Source organism: Canis lupus, chromosome 7 (assembly GCF_011100685.1).
Source record: "Canis lupus familiaris isolate Mischka breed German Shepherd chromosome 7, alternate assembly UU_Cfam_GSD_1.0, whole genome shotgun sequence".
Classification (NCBI taxonomy): domain Eukaryota; kingdom Metazoa; phylum Chordata; class Mammalia; order Carnivora; family Canidae; genus Canis; species Canis lupus.
Window position 1 is genome coordinate 19,492,327 of NC_049228.1, and position 27,781 is coordinate 19,520,107.

Sequence of the window (27,781 nt, forward strand, 5' to 3'; positions counted from 1 at the left end):
ATGAGTTAATTAAACATGATAACACTGACCTTGCCCATGAGTGAACACTTAAACTTCCAGGCCTGTTGGAAATTGCTTAGTGAGCCCAAGCCCCCTACTCATCCCAAGTATGGGGAATATCCAGAGACTGAAGAGCATCAAAGGATTTGTGGCTCAACCGAAATAGTTATAAAGATAACATAAATAAAGTGGTAGCTAGAAAAACAGTAAGTTAAAAAATCATTAGAAAGGAATAAGTTTAGAATGTGAACAATTTCCTGGTGTTTATAGAGAATTATTTCTCTAAAACCCTTGGAACATAAATATGTATTGTAATTCTCCAGGAAAGGCTGTAGTAAACTGATTTTTATTTTTTAAAGATTTTATTATTTACTCATGAGGGACACAGAGAGACAGGCAGAGACATAGGCATGGGGAGAAGCAGGATCCCTGCTGGGAGCCCAAGGCGAACAGATCCCAGGACTCTGTGATCATGACCTGAGCCAAAGGCAGACGCTAAAGCACTGAGCCACCCAGGTGCCCTGTAAATTGATCTTTAAAGACATAATTAGCTATGGAACAATTATGCCCTGGTATATTTCATGGGATTAGTGCTTTAAAGCACACTGTTTAGTGAGTTTTTTGTCACATAGAAACAGGAAAAGTGAGAGGGAAAACAAGGAAAGAGGGAGGGAGAGAGGAAGGGGGTAGGCAAGATGAGAAGAGGGAGAACAATGAAGCAGTTTTGTAGAGCTAATCAAAGGTGAAAGTTGAAGGAGACTCTTGACTGAGACAATTCCCGTTGAATCCGGTTTACATACAAAATTGGCAGCCAGATGTATAGTGATAAATATTCTCTTTGTTATAAAAATGATGAGGATAAGAAGTAGAAACATGGAAATCATCACCCTCAACTGAGGAATGAAGCAGAAAGAAAACCAAGAGAGAATGACTTTCACAAAGATAAGAGAAAACAAAATTTCAATGAGATGACCTCACAACAGTGAGGTCAAGCAAGATGAAAACTGAAATTGCACAGTGGTTGAGAAAGACACAGTAGGCATCCTATGCTGGTATTAGAACATTCTATAGATAATTTTCTCATATCTGTGAAGCAAAAAAAATCTTAGTGTGTGGAGCTCATCTCCTGGGTTCCCCATAGGATCCCCCAAGAAACCCATCCTTGCATTGTATATGAGACTGGGGTGGAAATACCCAAAGGAGTCTATTTGCATAAATAATTGAGGGACCATCAGGAACAGAACTCATTCTCAGAAAACGGTGAGTCAGTTCCACATCAGAGGGTCAGTGTCATAATGGAAAGATAATTCTGTGTAAAGCTAGGGATGTGTTTCTGAGCTTGTGCCTTTATTCTACCCTTGTTTCCAGACACCTGTGCCAGAGCCTTAAAGAAAGAGATGATAAAAATAAGAGATATATATATATATTTATATATATATTTAAGAAATATATATATTATATATATTTATATATATTTATATATATTTAAGAAATATATATATTATATATATTTATATATATATTTAAGAAATTGAGAGGGCAGGAAACATTTCTTTGCATCCTATGGAGAAAGAGCCTAGCAAAGCCGTGGACTAAGGGAAATTTCTCCACTCAAGTTTGCTTTTGGAGCAGGTTGACTTATGGACTAGACACAGCACCTGGAAAAGAGAAGATGCAGGAGAGAAAGTAAACAGTCGGAAACAACAGAAACCAAGGAGTAGAGGAAGAAAAAACTTTGTGGCTGTTGTGCCCAAGATTGCGAATCCGAGAAACCACCAAGGAGCCCACACCGATGCAAACACACGAGGGTTTATTACAAGCTCGAGCTTGGGTCCAAGTATACCCGGCACAGCGGAGCAGGTACTTGGACCCCGAGGTGGGTTTCAGCTTAGTTTTTTATAGGCTGGTCTAGGGAATCTTCAGAAGGGGTGGAGGAATTTCTCAAGTTCTGTTTACATTTTGATATGGGGCTTTCAAGGGCATTGAGCTCTGTTCTTATTCTAATAGGGGCTTCCTGCCCTCGGCTTGGGCTCTGTTCTCATTTTAATAGGGGCTTTCTAGGACGTTAAGCTGTAAGCTGTTTTCTTCCTGTAACTGAAGTAAGGTAAAGTTCAGCTCTTATTCACCGGGGCCTGGGATGGCTGGACTTGTGCTAACGCTGAACTTAAAGCGGAATGGCCTTAATTTTCTCGGCCTCCACAGTGGCCTGTGTGCTAATTGTGAAGCACAAATGTGACAAACTTGGATGCTTCCAAGCACAAGTTGAGAGAATCTAGAGCCCCTGAATTTGTGACCAAGAGACAGAGGTGGACAAATACTATTTCATTGCTATTTTTATGGCCTTTTTCTCTTTGTTTAATCCGGAGAAATGCTCCACTTGCTCTATTTTTAAAACTGCTGTGTATAATTATCTTCATAGAATCAATTTAAGCAACAACAAAAAAGAGACCTTTACCACTTTCCCTTTTCCTGAATCAGGAGAGACCCAGACAATTGATGTATTTTCTGAAAATTCTAAGAAAATTACACTCTAATAAAAAATAAATTGCTCATGTTGATGTACTTTATTTCAGTGTTGCAGTACTGCAGGCTTTAACTTCTCATTTACCAGGTCATTGAGAGCCTTTAGTGTTCAATCACATTGTCCCTTGGGTGTCCCTATATAGTATTCTTAAAACAAATAGTTCACATATTAAGAGTTCCTTATGTGTCAGTAACTTCTAAAGACCTTTGCATATATTGCCTGATTAATTCCTTCAGCAACTCCGAAAAGAAAGCACTGTTACATCCATGTTAGATACTGAGGATTAAAAGGTGAAAGTTTACCCAGGGCCATGCAGTTGATAAATAGAAGAGCAGGAATTTAAGCCACATTCATCTATCCCTTCATGACTTCGCTATACTGCAGTCAGACAAGTCATTCAATATGTCTTAAGTATGTCAAAATTTCAATGTTGCTACACATTTTACTTTCCGCTGCTCTGAGATAAGATGCATGATCATTCCTATTTACTGGAAGTAATAGATTCTCCACATCATTCAAGGGCATTACTTGGGAGACACTTCCACTATTAAACTAGAACTGTGTCGCTTTCACTCTGCCCTGTTTCTTTATAGCCAGAAGTTCATCCTGTAGTATCTGCATCTAAGCATTATTCACTGGGAGCTTTTTCTGAGAAAATCCTGAACTATGAATATTATTATGAGTTTTCTTATTTCATTTCATGTTGCTTTTCAGCAAGTTAGAGATAACATTATAATTATCAGTCATTGCAAGGCTCTGGATAAATCTTATGGCTATTGTACCAACACCACACAAATAATACATTTAAATAATATAATGCATTTTTATTTTTGTAAAAAAGAGAATTTTACTATTCACAGTATTCTATTTCTTTCCATTTTGTGTGGACCCAGCAACAAGCAAAGTTTTCAAAAGAGCAAATTGTTAAACTTTAATAGTAGAAGTTACTCTTATTTACATGACTCAGTTGAGGAAGCGTTTAGTATTACACCATACTCTGAAGGTTAATAAACCCAGGCTGGGTTAGACTGGGGGAGAGGAGATGAATTCCAGAATGAAGCAAGGAAATAGAGGAAGATTATGATCAGGAAGAAATAGAGAAGAATGACATGAGGAAGATTATCATCGGATTAGAAAATAATCTCTTCCTTTGCTTTCCAAAGATGAATAGGAAATAAAAGGAGTAAATGAACAATTGCAACCAGGAATAAAAGCAGGATGTACAAATAAGGTGTCTCAGAAGCCACCTTAACTTTGCACAAAATAGGGAAAAATCAACAAATAAGGAAGTATTGGGGGAAGAAATCATGGATCAACATATCAATTTTATTGTTAAAAGGTAATTTGATCTCAGCATTCTATTTTATTTATTTTCAAAAACATTTTATTTATTTAGTGCTACTGGATTTCCTAACATTAGTTACAGAATTTCCTGAGTACTCTGAATATAATGAAACCACTGAATTCTTGACATTTTAAAAAAGATTTTATTTATTTATTTATTTATTTATTTATTTATTTATTTATTTATTTATTTTAGAGAGGGTGAGAGCTAGCATGTGCAAGCAGGAGGTAAGATAGAAGGGGAGGGAGAAGAAGAGAATCTCAAACAGACTGCGCTAAACCCAGAGTCCCCAGAGCTGGATGTCATGACCCTGAGATCATGACCTGAGCCAAAACCAAGAGTCTGATGCTCAACCAACTGAACCACCCAGGTGCCCCAGCATTTTTTCAAATATATCTTATTTATTTATTTATTTATTTATTTATTTATTTATTTATTCATTTATTTGAGAGAGTATGTATGCAAGCAAGCATGGAGGAGAATAGAGAAGTAGAGGAGGAGGGAAAGGAACAAGGAGACTCCAGCTGAATGCAGAGCCCAACAGGGGGCTCCATTCCACCACCCTGAGACCATGAGGAGGGCTGAAATTGTACAATTAACTGTCTGGGCCACTCAGGTGCCCCAGCATTTTTTAGGTATGGTGAGTATTTATTGTTTTTTGGCTGCTCAATATCTTGTTCTATTTCTAACAAGAGATTTGCTTTTAGAGAATTAATCTCCCCCTTGATATAATATGACTGGACATTAATCAGTTTTACTGTGCCTAACCAAAGGTTGAGCATCTTTTCAACATTGAACAAGTACTTGCAGAGGACTTCACTCTGTCTGGGCTGTGTTCTAGGTGCTGGGATTTTTAGAATTTTATCCTTAATAACAGGATATTATTTCACACCAATAGTGCCATTAGATACTTACCTCAGGGGTGCCTGGTTGGCTCAGTTGGTTAAGTGTCTGCCTTCAGGTCAGTTCATGATCCCAGTGTCCTGGGCTCGAGCCCTACATCATGCTCCATGCTCAGCAAGAAGTCTGTTTCTCTCTATCCCCCTGCCTGTGCTCACTCTCTCTCTTTCTCTGTCTCAAATAAATAAATAAAATCTTAAAAAATAATAGATGCTTACTTTGTAATTTGATCTTGAACAACATGACAGAGTTTGATTTTTTTCATTCTGTTGCTGATGCCTTAATGTTCTAAACTAGAATTTTCTATATTTCTTAGCGTTTAGCCTCAAAGATTTGCTTTGGTTTCCAAGTATCTTTCCTATAGACTTTGTGATCTCCCACTGGCTTTACAATACATTTCCATTGCTTAGTTTAAAACCCTACTAATTATCCATAGGACTTTGACCCTCTTTCCTTATTTTAACCCCAGAGTCTTGATTCCTTACTTTTCCCTCAGAGATGGTTTCTATACTTAGCAACAAAGAACTCCAGCTCATAAATACAGTATAGTTTTCACGACATCATGGTGTTTGAAGTGGTGTGTACCTTTCTGGGAAGAATTAGAAACCAGGAATGTGAAAAAAAATGCATGGAGAATGACAGAGAGGAATGAAGACTTTGGGAATACAATAAAGAAAGGGGATAAAGGTTGCATGGCACATTAGCACATTTCTTTAAAAATAAAAGGAACAGTGTATATAGATTCTGATAAAAATAATCATGTATTTGTATATCTAACTTTTTCCCAGATATGCTCCAACTTTTTGCTTCTTATATGATTGTCTTAATTTGGGTTCTCATTACCAAATGCCTTATTTATTAGCTTCCTCTAGTCCAATGACACCATTCATATATAATCACTCCTCTCTCCACTACTCCTAGCTCAATGTTCACACCACAATGCTTCTAGATTCTTTCCACTGTATTGTTCATATTAAATTTCCGGATCAAGATTTTTCAATAGCTCCTAGCTCCTCATTCCCTTTGTAATATATGTCTGGCATACAAAAAACAGAAACAAACAAACAAAAACAAAAAACTTTAATAATATGATATGTACTTGCTTATTCCAATTTCATACCTTGTCACTTTTCCCAACACACATGCATTCTATCCCTTCAAAACTAATTGAAGTTCCTTGATTTAATCTCATTTTCTCTGGCTTCCTAGCCATGTGTCCCTAAAACTTTATTTTTTAAGAATTAACTAATTAATTTATGAAAGAGAGAGCATGTATGACTGAGAGAGTGTACAAGAGGGGGAGGGGGCAGAGAGGGAGAGAGAGGGACAAGCAGACCCCACATTGAGTGCAAAGCCCAAAGGGGGCTGGATTTCATGACCCTGAGATCATGACCTGACCTGAAATCACAAGTTGAACACTCAATGGACTGAGTCACCAAGGCACCCCCATACAAAACTTTTTAACTTTGACCATTTGCACCAGGAGTAATTCTTGGTGTCAACTAGTTTTCTGCTTGCCATATCCATGGTGCCAGGCTTGGATCTTGTTATTTCCAAGATCAGCTGATGTGATCCCAAAGTTGATTTAGAGAAGTAAACAAAGATAAGAATTAGTAATCTCTCCTTATCTTTGACAAAAGACATGTCGTAGGGTGCCTGGGTGGTGCAGTTGATTGAGCCTCTAACTCTTGGTTTTGACTCATGTCTGATCTCAGGGTCATGGGATCAAGCCTCACATGGGTTCTGGGCTTGGCGCAGAGTCTACTTGAGTTTCTCTCTCCCTCTTTCTCTGTCCCTCCGCCCTGCATTCTTCACACACTCTCTCTCACTGAAATAAATAAATAAATCTTTAAAAATATATGCTGTGTTTATGATGAAATTATAGAACTCTGTCCAACATATTTATCATAAAGGGTTAAATGATAAATTAGCCTTGATGCATTACACAATAAAATGTTCTCAGCAAAGTGTATTTATTAAAAAGGAACCTTACATTATACGGGCACCTGGGTGGCTCCGTTGATTGTCTGACTCTTGATTTTGGCTCAGATCATATCTCAGGGTTATGAGATTGGGCTCCATGCTTGGCGTGGAGCCTGCTTAAGATTCTCATTCTCCCTCTATCTTTTCTCTCCCTCTCTCTCTCTCAAAAAAAAAAAAAAAAAAGGCAAATTACATTATAGTATTCTCATATTTCAAAAAATTATATTGTTTTTGATTGACTACATGGACACAGGCTAGTGTCAGAATGTAATAAAATTCCCAGTAAGAGAGTATCTTGTTATATGTGAAAATCTCCCTTTGGGAACATCAAGAAGAAAGTGTGTTTCTGAACATTTTGATCACAGGACTTTTAGAGAAAGTTGCACATTCCCATTTGTCTAAGGTTTCCTTTATGCACTTGAGATCACATAGATTAGATACAGTCATATATGTTGTTTAGCATTCATTTTTGTTTTAAGACCAGCCTTATAAAAACTGATTTTCGACTCTTAGGCGTTAATACACACAGCTTGAGAAACTATCTGCCTAGATTGGACTTCCACAGGCTAAACATGTGTCTTTTCTCCAGCATAGATATCTGAGAAGTTGCAAGAAAAGAATTAAATTTAATCAAATATGTGTTTAGCCTGTGAAAAAGAAATTTTTAATTAAAATAATGGTCAAATGGGCTTGCCTGACTACCCTTTCTTTTACTACTCACTTCGTTAGAGGTTATGATCCTTTCAAACTAACATGCAGGATTTGTATTTTCCCCTGAAGGTTTAATGAATTATTTATATCTTTTCTTATATTAATCTTAGTTCTTTACACCAGTGCTAAGTTACAAAATTTTTCACTCAGTCTGTATCTGTTTTTTTTTTTTTTTTTTTTTTTAAGATTTTCTTTATTTATGAAAGACACAGAGAGAGAGAGAGGCAGAGACACGGGCAGAGAGAGAAGCAGGCCCCACACAGGTAGCCCAATGTGGAACTCAATCCCAGGACCCCAGGACTACACCCTGGGCCGAAGGCAGGCGCCAAACTGCTGAGCCACCCAGGGATCCTGTCTGTTTGTTTTTGAGTACAGTTGACAGATAATGTTACATTAGGTTCAAGTGTACAGCATAGTGGATTCAGCATGTCTATGCATCATACTACATTCTATATACTATACTATACACTATAATCTATACTTGCACCGTATACACAGGTGTGGCTACCGTCTGTCACCGTATAATAGTATTATAATATCGTTGACTATATTCTCTACGCTGTGCCTTTTCTTCCTGTGACTTGTTCATTCCATAACTGGAAGTCTGTATCTCCCTCTCCCCTTTACATATTTGTGCATCCCTTTATCCTCTTCCCTCTGGCAACCATCAATTTGTTCTCTGTATTTATAGGTCTGATTCTTCTCTTCCTGTGTTCTAACCTCAACTTTAGCACTTTATGGTTTCTCAGAAGACATCAGTTAGGCCCTTAAATTTCTATATGACCAGTCCCTTATTTCTCTTTTACATACAATGAAACTTCTTTTTTTAAGCCTTGGTATAAAACACTAGGTCAACCCTTGTGTTAAAGGCTCATATAGTTTCCTTAACTTTTTTCAAAGTTTTTGTTAAAATTATAATTCATGCATTTCTTTCAACAAATATTCATTGAATGTCTTATATGTCAAACACTAATCTTGGTGAATTTAGTAGGTTATAAAACAGGCATTATAGTGGGAAAGAGACAATAGCTAGGTAAATAAGCCAAGCATATCATACATTACTCAATGAGAAGAGTTTAAGGAGAAAGGTATGAAATAGGGATGATTATAATTAATTACTTGCATAATTGTTTGATGGGTACTTGTCTTTCTCATGAGACTCAAAGGCTGTGTCAGGTATATTCAGAGCCATATTCTCTAGGACCTGGAGGGATCTTGCATGTAGTAGGTGCTTAGAAATATTCACTGGTTAAAGTGAAGCACATGGAGAAAAACATTTTGAAAAAGCTTGGAATCATTAACAGCATGGTTGATATTATTTTGTTCTAGCCAGTCAAGGAGAGTGTATTCCAAGGATATTTCTTGGAGATATTAAGAAAGGAGGAAAGGAAAGGAACAGACTTTAGTTGAGTCCCTGTAGAGTGCTGGAACTGCCCTGGGTGCTTCATATTCACTCTCATATATGGTCCTTTAACAACTGGAGCTGGAAGGTATTACTTGTCTCATTTTAAAGATGAGGGATTGAAATTATTTTTCACTGATTAAAAATAATCCTTTAACTAGACTAGCAGTTTTAATTTTCATTTCCATCTTTAATGTAATTTTTTTGCCAGATAAGTTTTTATCTCTGAACTTTTCAGTTAAGTTATGAAACCCTATTTCCTCATATTTGGACTTCCCTGTTTTTCAGGGAAAATGTTTTTCAGCCTGAAAAATGTTCATATAGCATCTGCTTTAATTAAAGTGGAAATGTAGTAGTTGCATATATGAACACAAAGAAAATTTCTACTCTCTACAATAAGGCAGCCATGCTTCTGAATAGTAATATTTGATCCTTATTTCATGACCAAACTTTAAGGAATACAGCCTGAAACCAACTTTTCCATTTTCCTGGTAAATCTATCCATCTTCATATCCAGATTAGGAAGCTAAACAATGGCTGAACATTATAATTATATCATAGTGTTTATGAAGGTAAAAAAAAAAAAAAGTTGGCAAGGTTAAGGAAATGATGAGCCACAGAAAGTATATGGGATTTCCCCTAATCTCACATCATTCTGGTTGTGTTAATGTATACAGAGTTCAAGGAGTTGTTGTGTGAGGTCACTTCATGAAGCAATAGTTTATTATTAATTTATTCCTGGAAGAATAAAGAAGATTGAAGATGATACAGGGGATTCTCAAATTTTCTGAAAGAAAGATGTTGGCATCTGACTGTAATGTGTGAAGAGATCAGAGTTGGTAATCTCTATGGGCGGTTTATCATCATGCTGAAAATGATAAAGCAATATAGGCAGTATGTGTATAAACATGTTTTCCTGCCTTATATTTACTTATGTACCTGAAAAAATGCCATTCGTCTTTTTCTTCGCAGAGTAAGTACTCCCTAGTATGGTTTGGGATTTTAACTTCCTGGCTTACAAAATATTTTTGTTTGGGAGAACTGTCTCCTAGGTGGTATCTTTAAAGGGCCAGGGTAATATGCTCAAAACCATGAGTTCTAAGAAGGAAAGGGTCATGTTCAATCATTTCTTTGTATTTCTAGCTCATAGGACAGGGTTGACATAGGGTAACAATTCAATATAATTTGTTAAATTAATGAATAATGTATGTGACCCGGTTGTTCTCTATCCTCTGATTTATTTTTACTCTCTAGTCTCTTAAATATTCCTATTTTCTTTACAGCATTTATCACTATCTTTTTTTTTATGTTTATTTTTATTATCTGAATCTTTGCTCTAGACTATAACTTCATGAAGTAAGGACTTTATTAGTTTTGTTTATTACAATATTCCTTTTGTTTAAACTAGTATGTGGCACACAGTAGGTTCTCAGTAAATATTTATTAAATAATAAAGACAAAAGCAAGATATGCAAGCAAAACCACAAATGATAGTATATTCATCTGTATCGGTCAGAATCCAGTGAGAAGAAAGGAATCACAACAGTAATTTGAACGGAGAAAATTTGATATGAAGAATTGCTAAGCTATAAAATTGGTTAACTACTAAAAGAGGGAAAGAAAACTCTTAAGAAGTAGAAAAGTAGCAAACGCTTAAAGCATTTATTATTCCTTGGGCTGAAGGAGAGTTGAAGAAGGAAGGAAGAAACTAGAAGAGCTCTTCTCCCTCTGGCCAAGACTGAAGATTCATACCTCCAGTGAGGGTGAGGCTGCCATGGGAACACAGCGTGCTTGTGACAAGAAACTTGCTAGGGACACTACAGATGGTCCCCAGACCAACCTTCAGCATGGCAGAAAAACTTGTCAGAGTGTCCACGAGGTGAGCTGCTGATACAAGGCATTACTAGGCCTTTTCCAGGGCCATCAACTGGCTGCCATGCCAAAACCACACTTAGGAAGCAGGAAGAGAAATCCTTCTTCCTACCTTGGACTTGAGGTGTCTCTCCAGCACCCTCTATTGAGAGACCCTAAAAACTGAGCCAGCTATCAAAAAAGAAATGTTTAAAGACGGCTTCAGGATCAGGAAACAGGGCAAAGAGTGGTCTATGACCTGAAAAGCAATACAGTTTATAACTGGCACAGTATATTATAGAAGGGATATGCACCTATTAGAAAGAAAATGTTATAGAATATATATAGCATGTTTCAATTTGGGGGAGCCAACTCACCAGCATGGTCTTGTTTCTGTATGAGCAAATAAGAAGCATACCAAACTGCTAACTAGAGGATAAAATAAGGGGCCAATAGGGGAGAATAGTAATGTTACTATAGACACTACAGATGTATTAGATTGCAACAATGAGTGCATATTACTTTGGAAACACCTGCAAAATGTAGACTTCACTTTTTGTCAGCACTAGAGCTGTATGCTCCCTCACCACCCCCACCCCTGCCTTAATATTGACAGGGCCCCAAAAATGTTAGAGAGCACATTGTCCTCCTTTGAAAACATCTTGCTTAATCCATTGAGAATTGAAGTGGTCTCACTCTGATCCAGTTCTGACCAAGGATATGCCACAGTAATTGGCAGTAATTGGTTTGGGAAAGGAAGGGTTCTGAGAAAACTCACTGTTCTTAAAAAGAAGGATCCAGGGCAGCCCGAGTGGCTCAGCAGTTTAGCGCCACCTTCAGCCCAGGGCCTGATCCTGGAGACCCGGGATGGAGTCCCACATCAGGCTCCCTGCACGGAGCCTGCTTCTCCCTCTGGCTGTGTCTGTGTGTCTGTGTATGTGTGTGTGTGTGTGTGTGTGTGTGTCTCTCTCTCTCTTATGAAAAAATAATAAAATCTTAAAAAAAAATAAACCACTTAGTTTATTTATTTTTTAGATTCCACACGTAAGTGAGATTGTATAGTATTTGTCTTTTTCTATGTGATTTATTTCACTTAGCGTAACACCCTCTAGTCCATCCATTTTGTCATAAAGGGCAATTTTTCATTCTTTTTTATGGTTGAATAGTATTATAAATGCTATAAATACATTATCTCATGAAGTTCTCACAAGAACACTAATATGAGTATACTTAGTGATTGGGTTACATAGTTGAAAACAATATAATCTTGGGACGCCTGGAGGGCTCAGCAGTTTAGCACCTGCCTTCCGCCCAGGGTGTAATCCCAGAGTTCCAGAATCGAGTCCCACATCGGGCTTCCTGCATGGAGCCTGCTTCTCCCTCTGCCTGTGTCTCTGCCTCTCTCTCTCTCTCTGTGTCTTTCATGAATACATAAATACAATCTTTTTTTTTTTTTTTTAAAAGAAAACAATCTAATCTATACCTTGAAAAGGCTCACAAATTAGTGAGCAGACAAACAGACTATAATAATATATTATGATAAGGGTTATAGTAGATTTATGTATCCTTCTATGTTCAGCACCTTTCTGGTGGACTATTTCTCTTATTGTCAGTTCATAGTTAGGAAGCACTGACTCTATCTCATACCCCAGCACCAAGAGTGAGTATATGACCTAGGCCTGGTCAGTCAGGCTATCTCATTGTCCTGAGTAATGTGAGTTTTCAGTAAAACAGGTAAATGGCCGAAGTTAGTTCAATGAGTACTTTTGATGGAAATTTTAAGAAAGCAGCTGGTGACCTTCTTTGTCACCATGTAGTGGTAGCCTACTTGAGATTAAGGCCAATAATATAGGGAAAAATAAAGATAAAAATGGAGGAAAATATGTGGACTCCTGAAGACATTGGTTAAGCCACTATATTCAGCTATGCTTTAAAATTTACCTCTTGGTCTTTCCACTGGCTTTAACGGTTTGCTGTTTTTAAAAATATTTTATTTATTTATTTACCTGAGAGAGAGAGAGAGTACACAAGCAGAAGGGAGGAGCAGAGGGTGAGGGAGAAGCAGACTCCCTGCTGAGCAGGGAGCCCAAAGCAGGGCGGACCCAGGACCCCGGGATCATGACCCTGGCTGAAGTCAGGCACTTAATTACCAAATGAACCCCCCAGACACCCTCCACTGGCTTTAACTTAATGCATTCTCTTTAGTTCCCCCTTCTCTATTTTTAAATGTTTTGGGTTTAGTTTCAGAACTTACAAACAAAAGTCCTGGTATAACAAATGTAATAAGGCATGGAAAGATCTACGGGTTCCTAAAGGAAGCTTACCTATTTTAGTTCTGAGTAATGGAGTTAAGGAGGTTCCAATAAGATAAATCTTGGTAGAAGTGAAACAGATGTTTTCAAAGAAGAAATAATTAAGCTGAGAAAGGATAAAGGGAAAATAATGGAAAGGTGTAGGAAGGGAGTACGGCATGTTCACAAAACTATAGGTTGTTGTCTGTGGCCAGATCTTAGGATGCCTGTGGAATTTGGAGAAAAGATAAGACTGGGAAGATAGGTAACCAGGGGTCAGATTTTGTACAGCCTTAGGTTTGTGTTTTATCTTGAAGTTGATGGGGGTTTACTGATATGTGCCTTAGAAAGTTTGTTGTGATGACACTGAGGAAGTGATGTTAGAAGAGATAAAACTAAATGCAGAGGTCCAGTGAGACTATGATAGGAATCTATATAAGAAGTGAAAAAGCTCTAAAGTAATATTTAAGGAGCACTTAATAAAAAGAGTTGACAGGGCTCAAAGATAATGGATTTGGGAAATCCAAGAAAGAGAAAAGCTCTAGGAGGACTTCATGTTTTTTATTTAAGCAACTTGGTGGTTACTGCTATTCATCGCGATGGTAATTATAGGCAAAAATAGTAAAAGGTTATTTTCATTCAAATGCAAGAATAAGTTATAAAATATGTGAAATACTTTACATTCAAAAGTTACTTATAGAGATGAAATGACAGGTGTACTATTAAAAGCAGGAGGAAGAAAAATCTCAGGTGATAAGTAAAGCATTTACCTAGTAACTTCTACCACTGATGAAATTATTAAAAAGTTTTAAAGATTTAGTCCAGTTGGCAGCTAACTAAAATAATGGAAACTTTGCAGTGAAAATTTTGGTAAATATGCAGATTTCTCCCCACAGAGTGTAATTAAGCTTATTATTTTGAAATAGACTTTGAAAACACTTTGAGGTCTCTATGCCTTATAAAAGGAGTGAATGGTTACCCATAAAACATCCTTTAAAAAATTACAGTGCTCTGAATGAGAGAGAAGTCTGCACAGTTTTGACTAAAATCGGCATTACCCAGGATCATTAGCAATTTCATTCATCAGCCACAATGACAAATGCCACTGTGTGGTTAAAAAAAATCCCCAAATTAGAAATCTATGTTCTCATAGGGGGATATTCAGAAAAACACAATGTTGGTTTAGTTGGCAGTTCTTAACAGTGGATATCAAAATTTTTTTTTAAATCATGATTAAAATAAGGTTAATATCTAGCCAAGTTTCTCTCCTTTCATGAATATAACACTAATTTACTTAAATTGCCAGTTCTAAGGAACCTGGGTGGCTTAGTGGTTGAGCATCTGCCTTTGGCTCAGGGCGTGATCCCGGAGTCCTGGGATCGAGTTCAGCATCAGGCTCCCTGCATGGAGCCTGCTTCCCCCTCTGCGTGTGTCTCTGCCTCTCTGTGTCTGTCATGAATAAATAAATAAAATCTTTTAAAAAAATCGCCAGTTCTGGTATGTTTGTTAAAATCATAGTTTATTTTTATGTAGTCATTTTCCTATTTATTTTGTTTTTAAATGTTCATTGAAAAATTTAAACTATACAGATATATAAATATATGCTTTCTAAAACTTTAAGCTGCATGTGTGTGTGTATGTGTAGAGAGAGAGAGGGAAAGAACAAGAACTATTATTTATATATCTAATGTATAGTTTTAACGTAGGTGATCATGTTAACGTTTTGTTCTGCAACTTGATTTTCCACTTAATATTATATCATCAATAAGGTTTCATATTATTATGCCTCCTTATTTATTTTTTTAAATTTTATTTATTTATTTGAGAAAGATACAGAGAGCATGAATGGGGGTGGGGGGAGTCAAAAGGGAGAGGGAAAAGCAGACTGCCTGCTGAGCAGGGAACCTGAATGGGCACTTTTCCAGGATTCTGAGATAACAACCTAAGACGAAGGCAGATACTTAACCAATTGAGCCACCCAGGTGCCCCTATATCTCCTTATTTTTAATGGCTACATAATCTTCTAGAAATTATTTTACCACTCTTTTGCATCATTTAAAAATTAGTATATGCTTAAAAGGGTGTCTGGCACATAGTAAGCACTCTGTGTGCTAGGTCTTATCAAAACTATAAGGGATTCTATAAAAGATGAGAGAGGATTCCAAATAGCAGGCAAGGCAGAGATGGGCTTGGCAGGGCCTGTATTTAGGGCAGGAAGCATCCAACACAGACAGAGATGCTCCAGGGCCAGGGCAGGCAGTTGATCTGCAGGCAAGGCATTTAATAAACTAGTTTTGGGGAGCGCCTGGGTGGCTTAGTGAAGCATCAACTCTTGGATTGGGCTCAGGTCCGGAGCTCATGGCTTGCAAGATCCAGTCCCCCTCAGGCTCCCTGCTCAGTGGGAGTCTGCTTAGACATTCTCTCCCTCTGCCCCTTCTCTGCACACTCTCTCTCTTTCTCTCAAATACATAAATAAATCTTAAGAAAAAAAAAAGCACTTTTAGGAAAATATACCTTATCTAAAGCTGAGTGTATTTTTAGAGATTGGTAGTTTCAGAATTACATACAAATTAGATTTTCAGGATAAAGCCACTGTAAGTCTGTTAGCTGACTCAGTGCCAAGTATGATTCCAGTGTTTTGCAGGTGAGACACACATTATAGACTAAGACACTTCTCCTAGCACATGATGCGCTGTAAAGGAAATGTAGGCAATCCGTGTAAGGGGGAAGTGGTTAAGTGATTGAAAGCAGTTCAGGAATTGTGCAATGCAAAGCCATGGTCACAGAAAACTCCAAATGCGTTTTAATTTTCAAATGCTGAATTACACAGAGAATTGCACAAGGACAGTCTCAGAAGGCTCCCAACCAGACAACCATAATCATCCTGACGTACCTTGATTCCCATTGCTTTTGCCTGCTAGAGCACATTTGGAACATTTTAAGAATCTGCCCCACAGACAAAGAGGAAGTATTTTTGTTGTGAAAATCTGGCTTTTTGTGATTGGACAAGGAGAACTGCATGTACATTTAATTCACAAACAGTATCATCTGTCAAAAGCATCTCTCATTTAGTAGTGATTGAGATTTTTTTTTTTTAAGATTTATTTTTTAGAAGGGGGAGGGTCAGAGGGAGAGAGATCTAAAGCAAACGCCGCACTGAGCACAGAGAGGATGTGCAGCTCAATCCCCTCAACCCCAAAATCAGGACCCTGAGGTCACAACCTGAGCTGAAAGCTGAGTCAGGCACTTTAACCGATTGTGCCACCCAGGAACCCTGGAATTGAGGGTTTTTAAAAAGCATTTCTCTGTGGACTTAAGTAGTGATTCACTTGTTTATTTTTAGTGCATTTTTTCATCTTTAATTTATTAGTGATAACTCAGAGATGTTGGCTCTTTACATTTCCTTTCTTTCTCAGAAATAGCCCAGCTCACCTCAAGATGAGTTAAAGCATTTGCTATTTGAGAACCATATTGATTTTAATTCTTTTCATCATAAAAATTATACATGCAAACATAAATAATATATAAATTCCTTATACGTCACCATAGCTTTCATACAACATGAAACCAAAATATTAAATCCATAAAAAGTAAATTCAAGCAAAATTTAAAGCATTAATTTAATCAAGCAAACAATGTTGTGTTTTGCACAGTGGAAAATCAGTGCTGACTGCTACGGCCCAGGTGCTTTCACACTTTCCAGGCTTAGACTACATTATGCCATCTGTCGACTCAATTCTTCCAGAACTTTTCTCACAGTGTTGCACAGGGTGATAGAGCATAATGGGCAAGAGCAGAGGCTCTAGAGTTGTATTTCCCAGGTAGTTTAAATCCTGCTTCTGCTACTACTTACTGGCTCAATGACTTCAGGCGAGTTACTTAACCATTTTGTGATTTAGTTTCCTCACATCTGGAAAATGGGAACGGTGACAGTCCCTACAGCATTGGGTTGTGATAATTCAGTGAGTTAATGGCCAAAGACTAGAACAAGAAAATATTCAATAAATACACTAGGCTGTGATGTCATTTGGCATACACATATAACTTAATTTTCATAAGCCAGTGTGGTGGCTTTGCAATGTGTCAACTTGGCTAGCCTGAACTACATTTCCCAGAATGACCTTTCTTGAAAGTCTGTGGTTAGGGTAAACCACAAAGGATATTCTTGTGCAAGATTTGGAAGGCAGACATGAAGCAGCAATTATTTTGTGGCTCATATACATTGTCACTTATAGGCTGGCTCACCCACTTCGCGTAAGCCAGGAGCTGGGCCTACAACTCTTGCACTTCCCTCCTATAACTTCTCTGACTCCTGGGACAAATGTATTTGTTTAGCCTCATGGTGAAGCCCCCCGCCCCCCCACCCCGACATTCCAGAATACACATAGCACTAAGGGCAGAGGAACAAAAACTGACATCAGTTTCAGTCCAACCTTGCAGATTCCAGCTCGTGCTTATGGGTTCCAGTTTATTCTTGGTCTCCCTGACTTTGCAACCATTTTCTCTTCCTGACTGCCTATCTCATAGATTTTAAGCTCCAGCACTGGATGGAAAGACAACAGACTTAAAGAGACTGCTTTTTAAGCAGCTCCCACAATTGTGTAAGGTCAAATCTCTATAACAAATCCATAGAGAGATCGATAGATCGATAGATCAATAGATCGATAGATAGACACACACATACACACACACACACACACACAGATGGGTCCCTAGTGGCCCTGATCCTCTGAATAAATGCCTGTCTGATAAAGCCAGAAATAATTAAAATAGTTCCACTTCACAACATGATCATAAACTCAAATGAAAACATGAACAATTAAAACACATGGATATCTGGTTGTAAGAAGATCATTTATAAAACTTGAATAAAATTACCCTTTAGGTTATGAAGCTTCACATTTAAAAAAATTCTCATAAGGTGTCCTAGATTATATCACCTTTGTAGCAGACACTGTAGACTTGAACTTTTCTAAAAATATATCATAGATAAGATTCCTTGATTCTCAGTCTCCAAACTTATTTCCGGATTCAAAGGAATTCTGTCTCTCACTAACCACTCATTCTATATCAATTCAATCATTTTAAAACATTTTTGAGTACCTGGTAGGTGCTAGACATGCAGTTGTTGCTATGTATACAAAAACAAATAACTGTCTTTTCCTTAAAGGATCTGAGTTTCTAAAAGGGAGAGAAACAAACAAATAAGCAATGATGATAGTGTGTTGAGTGCCATGACGGAGCCATGCAAAGGACTCTCTTTGAAAAGGCAGTCAACACACAAAGGGGAGTGGGGGAGAGCTGTCTAGAGAGTGAATATTTGAGTTGAATATAAAAATATAAATAAGGGTTAAGCTGTAAAGGGGAAAGATATTTCAGATAGAAGTACATGACTATGTAGTTCTGGAGGCTCATGGAAACATAGACTTTTTGGAAAAATGCCTAGGAGGGAATCATGAATTTCATGAAGGTCAGGAGCAAGATCAGAGTTAGAATCACACTGTGAAATTATTTTAACTTTGGAGACAGTTAAAGTTGTGTATGAGAGAATACAGATTGAGCATAAAATAAGAAAGACAATGGTGGCCAAGAATGGTACTCAAAAGAACCACACCACTTTGCAAGCGAAGGAAGAAGCACCCTTAACATAAATAGGAGGGGCTGGATAAGAAGCAGGAAAGATTATGTCTTTAAATCCAGGTGGTGAGGGGATTTAAAGAGAATGTGTTCAAAGTGTCAAATGCTGAAGAAGGTGCAGTTAAAATATGGATGGATGATAGAGAGATATTATGGGTGACCTTTCACAGTATACTTCCAGAGGAATAGAAAGGCATGAATGAGTGATCCTGAATGCTCACCAACAAAACCCAGAGCTAGGGATCCCTGGGTGGTGCAGCGGTTTAGCGCCTGCCTTTGGCCCAGGGCGCGATCCTGGAGACCCAGGATCAAGTCCCACATCGGGCTCCCGGTGTATGGAGCCTGCTTCTCCCTCTGCCTGTGTCTCTGCCTCTCTCTCTCTCTCTCTCTCTGTGTGTGTGACTGTCATAAATAAATAAAAATTAAAAAAAAACAAAAACAAAAAAACCCAGAGCTACTGAAGTAGACAGTAGCTGTGAAAATGTTTTATCTTGTCACAGAAGCATTCTTTCCTTTCAAAATTTGCTATGGTGATTAATCTAACAAAAATCAGAATCTGCTGCTATCCTTATAGAAACCTCAGTTCAGTTAACTCCCCAAAGCTTACAGTATAAAGTCTCTGTGTTATCAATCCTAGTTGTGTAGTTCCCTTTCTTATAAAAGGATGATATAACCCATCATTGCTATGTGACTTATAGTGCCTTCTATAGGATGAGTTTATATGCCCAGTCCATTATGTTGGGCTTGTTCGTGTGACTTGCTTTGGCCAATGACAGATGAGCAGATGAGATATTTACTTCATTCAAGCAGAAGCTTTAAGAACATTTACATGTGTCCAACTTTCTGCTACAAAAATGCATGTCCCAAATAAGGACTGCTCCTTGGGCAGCCCAAGTGGCTCAGTGGTTTAGTGCTGCCTTCAGCCCAGGGTGTGATCCTGGAGACCTGAGATTGAGTTCCACGTAGGGCTCCCTGCATGGAGCCTGCTTCTCCCTCTGCCTGTGTCTCTGCCTCTCTCTGTCTCTCTCTGTCTCTCTCTCTCTCTTTCTCTCTCTGTGTCTCTCATGAATAAATAAATAAAATCTTTTTTTTTTAAAGGACTGCTCCTTAATCCTGGGTGCTCTCAGAGGCAGATATGTGGAAAGAGCTATAGCAGATGACTCACAATCACTGATATATAATATGAGGAAAATTTAATGTTTGTCATTGAGCCACTAAGACTTTTGAGTTGCTTATCACTTCTGCAAAGCTGTTTAATATGTAATTTGATAATGAATTTGGAGTAATGCTACTTCTTAATAAGAGAGTACCCAAAATAAGAGAGTAGTGAATCCAGATTTATATTTAAGATTGATCACATAAGCAAATTTAGGACACAAGAAAATGCTTTGACAGGATAAAACATCTTTATTTATTTTTATTTTTTATGTAGGTTCCTTGCCCAGCATGGAGCTGAATCCTGGGCTTGGGCTCACAACCCTAAGAGCAAGAGTCTGACGCTTAATCAACAGAGCCACCTGGGCACCCCAGGATAAAACATCTCTATAGCCCACTTTCTATATCAGTGGTTTTGCATCTTCTTAACTACAGCTTTCATTACCATGTGGCATAAAGAGACAAATTCATTCCAGTTTTTTAATGGATATTTACCCTTATCCTCTTCTCATGAGTAGTGATATTTCAACATGGCTATTATTTAGTTATCATGGACATAGATTTTCATGCTGATTTGGCAACCACAAAATTTAGATATTTTTAAATTACCCTGTAATGTATGGGTATCTAGCTGAAAATTAATAACATATGACTGTTCTTAGGCTCTGTGCTTTTCATGTACACTAGAGAAAGTTCTCACCCAATCTACATCTGGACAGCATTATGCAGAATCTGGAATTCCCTTAAATTTTGAGAAAAAACATAAATAAACATCAGGATTCTTATTTTACTGCTCTTCTATGAATATAACACTGTTCCCAACTGGACCATGTGGGTAATGATTTCAATATGGATTAGTATTCATGTTAGCCTACCCCTCCGTGACCCCATGGTCCTTCTCTGACCTCCGTCGTCCCTGAGTTTTACCTGAGCCACACCTGGTCTCTCCTCCCATTCCCAAGTATAGCTTCATCTGCTCCCCTACCTATTCCAGACCCTACCCTCTTCCCAAGTCTCATTTCATTTCACTAATTTAACCTGTGTCTTAGTGGTGAAATTCAAGAATGGGCTTTAGAGGTGGTTAGAGATGAAGTTGTTTGTGGCATATATTATTGAATGATTTTTTTAAGTAGTGGGTTACTTTTAAGGCTTTATCAAAATACAATATAAAATTCTTGTTCCTGGGATCCCTGGGTGGCGCAGCAGTTTGGCGCCTGCCTTTGGCCCAGGGCGCGATCCTGGAGACCCCGGATCGAATCCCACATCGGGCTCCCGGTGCATGGAGCCTGCTTCTCCCTCTGCCTGTGTCTCTGCCTCTCTCTCTCTATCATAAATAAATAAAAATTAAAAAAAAAAAAATTCTTGTTCCTATGTCAAAACTGTCGGTTCAAATTCTTTCTGCTTTCCTCACTTGTAACTATTTTTGATAAATCAGGGATGCTTCTCTGTAATTTAAAATAAAGGAACATATCTGAAGTCTCTGGATTTTGTCATTGGCTACTTTAATGCCATTAATAGTGATATGGCCTGAGATATAAAGCTTTGTAGAGGACAGAGCCATTTAGATTGGATCTGAGGACTGGTAAATACCAACCAACAGTATATGGATTGGTTAAATTTTTTATTAATAAAGAAACTAATGAATTCACTTTATTTCTGAACAAGTTACATTACTTTCAGATAATTCATATTTGGGTTTTATATAGTCAAAGTTTAAGCAATAAAGTTCAAAGAATAGTGTAAGCAAATTATATTAGATATATATATATATTTTTTTCTTTTCAGGATGACACCATTTAAGAGTCGCAAATTTGGAAAGGTTTTAGTTATCATTCTTCCCTAAAACACCTATCTCTCAAAGCCTTCTCCATTAAACCCCCTCCCTCCTCTCCTTTCCCTCCTCTGTAGCCATTCCAAGACTTAAATTCTAATCAAACTTCTTTTGAATTTGTGTCTTTTCTCCAACTGAGCTTCTACAAATCTCTTACCGGCTTGCCCAGCATGGCATTGTTGTTCAGAAAAGTCTTGTTCCTTAGTTTTTTAGTTTTTCTGTTTCCTAGTGACATAGAGATATTAAAATCTAAATACAAACCCTTAACATAGTCAAGGTCAATAAATAATATTCATACCAATTAAGTCCCAGTGCTGTGACTGTAGGTCTCTGAACTTGGCTGCAGTTATTTTCAGTTATTTTTCTGATGGTGAATTCACTTATTGCTCTTCTACAACTGCTTATAAAATCATTTCATAGTCACTTTATAGATGCCTTGAGTAGTGTTGGGCTGGCGAGACTGAGGACCTCAAAACGGCCGACTCCAGGCCAGCAACCTCCCAATAATGCCTCCTTGCCACCCTACCCTAATTTAGCTTACAAGACCTGTAATCCTTGCCCTAATCGGAAGGCCGTCCTGCCCCCACCTTCCCAACGAAAACTCTTTACAGACCCCCCTGCGGTCTGCCTGGGTGCGACTCCCTCCCCTCGCCCCCCCACCCTCCCTCCCCTGCGGCCCCGGAGCAGTGCATCCCATTAAAAGCCTGTTTCGGGATCCCTGGGTGGCGCAGCGGTTTGGCGCCTGCCTTTGGCCCAGGGCGCGATCCTGGAGACCCGGGATCGAATCCCACGTCGGGCTCCCGGTGCATGGAGCCTGCTTCTCCCTCTGCCTGTGTCTCTGCGCCTTTCTCTCTCTCTCTGTGTGACTATCATAAATAAATTAAAAAAAAAAAAATTAAAAGCCTGTTTCGACCAACTTTTGCCTGGCCTCTCTATTCCATTTCACTACGGATCAGATTAAACCTGACAAGTAGTATCTTATAGATTAAAAATACTTCTTTTTCTAATTATAATATTTTATTTTTAACCCTCCCTCATTAGGGGCAATTAATATTGTCTAGCCTTTTTGGGGATATTCAGTAAAACTGGTATGCTATTGCTATTTTAAGGCAGCCCCACCTCCAGTTGTTCAGCATGTTTTGAATCAGTCTTGCAAGTTATTTTTAGTGATAAATTTCCCTAAAAAGGCTGTTTCCAAGTAACCACAGCAAAGCATAAAATGAGTTAAGAAAAAAGGCATAACCTTGGTGGTGATGGTGTTTGATTGAGTGATAGGAGTAGGAGAGCCCCTACTCAGTGAGCTGAAGAAGGATGAGAATCAGGAGCCAGGGAGTATAGACAACTATAGCAGTAACTTTGCCCATAAAACTATAGGCTAGATGTAGGTATTAGCTTAAAGTACATTTGGGGAAAAGAAGACATATATTATTTTTCTTGCTTTTTTAAGGTAAGAGAGAGCTGAGAATATTTAAGGATTCAGTGGAAGGGGTAAGAAGGAAATGAGAAGTTAAAATAAAGTAGGAAAACTAATGGAAGATGGTTTTTGAGGGCAAGAAGAAATGGAACTCAGTGCAGATGTGGAAGGAATGCTGTGGGTGAGAAATAGGACACCTTTTCCAGCCTTTTTTTTTTTTTTTTTTTAAGTATTCAACCCATAACAGAGTGGCACTCCTAGATGCCAAGGGATGAAAAGTTGCAAATAGCAAACCCTCTTACTCAGGAAGGGAGTGCATACTGTGTTAGATGTAGCTGAAATTACAGTGGCAGAGATGGAGAGTGGAGTCATCCCTTAAGAATAATAATGTCTATACTGTAGGATTATCATGAGGAGTAAAAGGAGATAACACATACAAAACATTTTTTAAAGATTTTATTTATTTATTCATGAGAGAGAGAGTGAGGATGAGAGAGAGAGAGAGAGAGAGAGAGAGAGGCGCAGAGGGAGAAGCAGGCTCCATGCCGGGAGCCTGACGCGGGACTCGATCCCGGGACTCCAGGATTGCGCCCTGGACCAAAGGCAGGCGCCAAAACGCTGAGCCACCCAGGGATTCCCCCATATAAAACATTTAGCACAAAACCCAGAATATATGAAAAGTACTCAATAAATTGTTAAGGATCCTGGTCTCCTTTCTTTTTTTTTTTTCCTGGTCTCCTTTCAATAAATAATAGTTACTACTATAAAAATAATACCAATAACAGTAATAGTATTCTTCAATTTTTTAAATAATTTATAAACTCCATCTGTACTAGGCCCTGTTTTAAGAATAGGAATATAAAGTAGATTGAAATTAAATATTTGTTGAAAGAATGAATGATTTTGCGTGTAATGGGACAGAAAGGCAATATAGATGATGAGCCAGTGAAGCAAATCCAAAAAGGCGATACAGAGTCCTCCAGGAAGAATTGGAGCTCTAGGGATGGCTTCAACAAGAGATGATAACTGAATACTTACCTAGGTAGAAAGTAGATGACATTGGATGGTGTATTGTTTAATCAATGGATTCCGTTTGCCAGTTCCTGTATTGTGTCTATGGAAAACACACATGAACACATTCACACGCATATACACATATGTACACATACACACATGCACGTGTGTACACATGTACCTGGTAGAAATTCAATCAAAAGGATAAACGGAAAGCTTCTCAGATATTACAATATAGTTAATGGTATGTTCTCTAAAGCCCTGGGTGCATTGTGGGCAAGACAGAATTGGGAGGGGGGAGGCTCTCTGTGCTCCCAATCCTACTCCTGCTTCAACTACAACAGCTCCTCTCCTATCTTCTCCACCCTTGCCAGAGGGGCACTAAGGAGATTGTTCTTTGCCTTTTGGGACAATCCAGCCCTACCCAGGTCTTTTAAAATTACAATCAGTAAGTAATCAGACCTGATATATCATCTGATGACTCAGTTATTATGCAATGAGAGTGAGTCACTTCTCTTCTCTCCACAATTTCTCTCTGGGCAGTCTTTTCCAATTCCATAGCCTAGACTGCCAACTGAGTGGCAGTGATTTGCAAATCTTTATCTCGTGCCCAAACCTCTCTTGGCCACAGATTCTACCTAAATAACAATGGAATAGCTTTACCTGGTTGTCCCAGAAGCACCTCTAACTCAGTATATGAAAAGTTGGGCTCACAGATTTCTCCACTAATTAGATCTTTCCTGTATTTCTATAATTTGTTAATTAGCATATTAGGGCTTCATTTTAGATTATTCCTTCTCCTCCATCCTCAGCATCTAATCTGTTCCTCTAACCTGTGTGTGTGTGTGTTTAATCTCCTAAACATCTCCTTCTCTCTATTTCCATTGCCAAAGTTCAGTTGCATGCTAATTTTTACAATGGCTTCTACTAATATTTCTTTTAAAATACATTCTTCAAATAAACTATCACTAATTCCCCTTCAGAAATCATCAGAGAATCAATTTCAAACTCCTGACTGTGCCTTATTTTCACCACATGTTCATTGCTTAATTTTCTAGCATCATTTACCAGCATTCTCTTCCTTATATTTTTTCATTTCTCTTGTGATTTCTTGGCAAAAAAGGATTCTCAACTCCCCAAACATATATATTTTGCCATGTCTCCATGCATGTATGAAGATTTTCCTTCCACCTAGAATGTCCTTTCCTCTACCTCTGCCACACCTCGTACCCTGCCTTTGTCCACCTGGTTCTCTTAGTCATACTGAAAACAGTTTTTCCATCTTCTCCTTGAATCCTTCCCACACCTCCTTCCCCTTCCCCCAGGCAGAGTGACTTGCTCCCTCTTCTCTACTCCCAAATACCTTCTTTTACATCTATATTGTATTAATTGCCTCATTATATAATAACTCTCTGCTTCATAGATTGTATCTTCCTGAGAGTCAGATCTTGAATGGATGAATGGATAAGGAAGTCTAAGCCAATTTTATTTCTCTTTTATAATATAAAAGTAGTTTAGATCTGAACAATTGAAGTGTAACTGATGTTTTCAGGAATCTGTGAAACATTCACAAACTGCTGTGATTCAACCCTACCAAGGACCAACTCAAAAACGGTCAGAAAGCTTCTCTTTTCTCTTCTTACGATCTGTGGTTAAGTAAAGAAAATCTTGGGTCATTTTGCCTTGCAGTCTGTAGAGGTTTTGAAAATGTATTCAATATTCAAAACAGAAAAAAAATATTAGAATGAAATTTCCAATTATGGGTATGTTTAAGAATCATTTATGATATAATAGTAAGGTAATTAATTGGCCAGAAGATTGTAAGAGCACAAAGTGCCTTGGAGGATATTTATCATTTGGTTGTTTGTTATCTGCATAAGCTTCTAGTTATGCTGATTTTACAAAAAACATTTGATTTTTGTCCTTTTCTTTTGCATTTGATGCTGTCATAGAGGAGGTCTTCCATCTTTGTGTGTGTATATATATATTCATTGGTGATTAATAACTGCATTTCATTGATTAGTTGAGAGCTAAACTGATAAACAAGATTTTTTAAAAAATCTATTCATTTCTATTCAAGAAGAGATATAGTTTCAGAAATGTTAGGCCTTTCTAGGCTAGGTACTAAAAACATAATTTTTTAGAGTGCTTAAAGGCAAGAACTCAAAATTTCATTATTCATTATTATTTTTCAGACTTTTTTTTAGCAATTATTATTTTTTGATGTGTTATAGAGCTACATTCCATTTCTTTTTATTATAGGCTTAAAAGGTTCTTGAATCACCATTTGGGAAAAAGAGTAGAGAAGGATTTCTTTTTCCTTCTTCTAAGGAAATATTAACTTTCCAAAGGAATATTAATCTAATTGGAGCCAAATCCTAAACATTGTTGGACCACATTTAGTTGTAGATGGGGGTATGGTATATAAGGTCCTGCATTTAATTGTGAATCTCCCTCCTTCCTCTTGTACCATGAAGCAAGAGCCAGAGAAAGTGTTGAAGGGTCTTCTCCAAAGGTAATCCTAGTCATCCTACTCTCTTTGCCCTTCTTGGCATCCACAAGCATTCTCATCTTTTTAGTCTTTTGTACCAAATGGTCAACCTGAAGTTAGTAAGACCCTAAAATATGGATTTATACTTAAACTAGTGAAAAAAAAGCACTTAAAGCAATCCTTTTCACCAGGTTACATTCATTAACACAGCTAACCAGAGATCTCTGCTTTGGAATTTAAGTACAGAACAAGCTAATAATAAACTGGTAACTTATTTGCCATTTCCCCTGGATTCTTATGAATATTTCTTCTATGTGGATATCATGTGAAAAGAAACAAAGCCTAGGTTGAAACATTCCTGGGTTTTCTGGCTATAATACAAGAATCCTCCAAACTCACATGATCATTCATAACAAGCTGTTCTGGGACTTTGTCTTTATTGTCCACATTGTCATATAGTTATTGTCATCATCATCATCATCATCATCATCATCATCATCTGGATATTACTGAGAGTCTCCATGGCTGAATTACAGAAAATATTGGAAGAAACTGGAATCTGAGATGATTAGGTCTTCTGACCTAACTATAAGGTCAGAAGAGAGGATTGTGACATAATAATGATGGTAAAGATCATTATCATAATAACGTTAGCACTAACATTTATTGAATATTTAGTGTATGCCAGACTCTGTACTCATTGTCTTATATTTCCAATTTTACTAAATTCTCAAAAGAACTCTATGAAGTAGATACTATTATCATTTCCATTACATAGAGTAGAAAACTAAGCGCTAGAAAAGTTAGGTAATTTTCCCAATGTCCAAAATGACATTACTGTTCAGTATTATGTTGATCATGAGCATTTGAAAGGAAATGATGACTTTATAAATCTTGTTTTGAGATTTATGTTCTCAGCAACAATACAAACACAATTTGAAAAGGGACTAAAAAACAAATATGATTTTGTGGAAATTTTTGATAAGCTATATTCATTAAAATAAAATACTGATACAGGCATCTACCTTTATTTGGAAATGCAATATTCTTTTATTTAGACTTATGTCCTAATTAAAGTTATAAATTGTTGAATTTAAATTTTGCCTCTAATTCTGCTTCCTATTAAAGCCTATGGATTCCATTTATTTATTTATTTATTATTTATTTTTATTTTTTTTAAAGATTTTATTTATTTATTCATGAGAATGCACAGGGAGGAGAGAGAGGGGCAG

The 27,781-nt window shown here is 37.6% G+C and overlaps 1 long non-coding RNA gene across 2 annotated transcripts in view; it reads right to left on the reverse strand.

Annotated features, from left to right (window-relative positions):
* The window catches only part of LOC111096877, a 51,276-nt gene extending 24,135 nt beyond the window's left edge, over positions 1–27,141 (reverse strand). For both annotated transcript variants that reach the window (XR_005361627.1, XR_005361626.1), the window contains exons 1-2: positions 26,949–27,141; positions 24,083–24,158 (exon numbers count right to left, since the gene is read on the reverse strand). This is a non-coding gene — a long non-coding RNA (uncharacterized LOC111096877). The remainder of the gene's footprint in view (positions 1–24,082; positions 24,159–26,948) is intronic.
* Positions 27,142–27,781: the final 640 nt, after the last annotated feature.